This window comes from Lycium ferocissimum, unplaced genomic scaffold (genome assembly GCF_029784015.1).
Source record: "Lycium ferocissimum isolate CSIRO_LF1 unplaced genomic scaffold, AGI_CSIRO_Lferr_CH_V1 ctg7514, whole genome shotgun sequence".
Lineage (NCBI taxonomy): Eukaryota > Viridiplantae > Streptophyta > Magnoliopsida > Solanales > Solanaceae > Lycium > Lycium ferocissimum.
Genome location: NW_026726812.1, coordinates 24,067 through 25,937, shown reverse-complemented (window position 1 = coordinate 25,937; position 1,871 = coordinate 24,067). Strand labels below are relative to the sequence as shown.

Genomic DNA, 1,871 nt, shown 5'->3' with positions numbered 1-1,871 from the left:
GAGGTCTGTAGACAGTTATATATGGTAGGAGTGTCGTGCAGCTATGTCAGCTATTATTTTGTTGTACAACATATGTAGTGGCCTAGTCCGCCTACACTGTTATCCTTGGCACATATGATTGTTTCCATGGATGCACGAGTTATGAGCGCTTGATGCAAAGTTTGTTATGTTAACTTTACGGCATACGATTTGGTTTAATTATGAGTTGTGTATGGGCCCAGGGTAATCAACGAGAAGTAGATACGAGTATAGGAGTGATTGGTCAGTAGTGGTCGGGCACTCGTCACGGCTCATTAGTTTGGGTCGTGACAAAAGTGGTATCAGAGCAGTTCGTCCTAGGGTTATCTACAGATCGTGTCCGGTAGAGTCCCGTTTATGGGTGTGAAGCCGGCCACCCTTATAAACAGGAGGCTGCAGGGCATTTGGGAATCATTGACCTTTCCTTTTATCTTAGATCGTACGATAGAGCCAGAGTCTCGGAAAGATCATTTCTGACCCTCTTTCCCTGTAGGTGGGAGCAGTTGATGAGAGATGAAGAGATCGGCTTCAGATAGTGGGGGTGCCAGGAAGGCCCCCAGGATGGATTCGGGACCCCAGATTCCAGGACCGAGCAAGAGAAGTCCTAGCTATTCTATTGAGACAGACCCTTCCGAGGATCCCGAGACGATCCCCCCAGAGTTCCTGACTTCCATAGAGGAGGACCCATCGGAAGATAAGTATGAGACGGACCCGTCTGAGGGTTCGTATGAGACGCCGGTAGAGGAGACTCCCGAGGTTGTACCATAGTTGACACCTCCAGCTTTTCCTATGGTGGCGCATTATGTTAAGGTGGCCATGCCTACCAGTGTTACCGATTAGTCTAGCCCTTTATCTTGGCCTTCGGTAAATTAGGAGTTGCCAGGATATTCGTACCCCTCGAATTCGGATGGGAAAGATGAGGAGGGCCAGACCAGTAGATGGCGGGAGGACGATGAGGAGGATACTTCACTTTACAGCCCTCCAGACCAGGAGCAGGACAGGCCGACTATAGCTATATGAATCTTTTATTGAAATTTCTTATGTGTACAACTTTTGCAAGATATCATTAATAGTTGACAAATGGGTATTTGAAAGGAACCGATAACCAAAGTATTTATAGGTAACTGCAACTAAGATGTTTTTGGCCACCACTAGCAATCTTAAAATGTGGAATGGAAGACAGTCGTGTGTGTTGATTGATGGTTATTATTGAGAGTTTCGAAGGCTAAACCAGCATTTGCTCGGTCAAGAGAATAAGAGACCTTTCTAATCCGGAGGGAGATGCACTACAGAATTTTTATTGGGATCCGTTAGAACTCTAAATTGTTTTAGGTCATGCGACAAGGGCCATGCAACAGGATGGATGCGATCATACCAGCACTAACGCACCGGATCCCATTAGAACTCCGAAGTTAAGCGTGCTTGAGCGAGAGTAGTACTAGGATGGGTGACCCCTCTGGGAAGTGTGCTAAAAGGTTCTACAGATCCAGACACAAGAGAAGGATGAGGAACTAGAGTATCTTGAGGGAAATTAGAGGCGTGTGAACTCACGGTTAGAGACTCTAAATGAGTGCGAGAGATAAGGTGGACCGGCTTGGCAAAGAAAGAGAAGACGTATTGCAGCTACAGAATTAGGACGAATTTAAGTAGTATTGGGGATACTTTGTAAGTAAGATGTTAAGAAAAGGTGTACATGATAGCTTAAGTGTGGTTATGTTATGTCACACCCCGATCTTGATCAGGGTGTGATGGGCACCCGACCCTTACCTAGGGCCGAGCGAACCCTCTGACTCTTATTCCATGCGTAAATTTTTTTTTTCTTTTTTCCTCTAAGTCAAATACACATGATAAGG

General features: G+C 45.8%; 1 pseudogene; it reads left to right on the top strand.

The window, feature by feature from the left end:
• The first annotated feature begins 1,379 nt into the window (after nucleotides 1-1,379).
• Nucleotides 1,380-1,498, top strand: LOC132045651 (5S ribosomal RNA; annotated as a pseudogene).
• The last annotated feature ends 373 nt before the right edge of the window (nucleotides 1,499-1,871 follow it).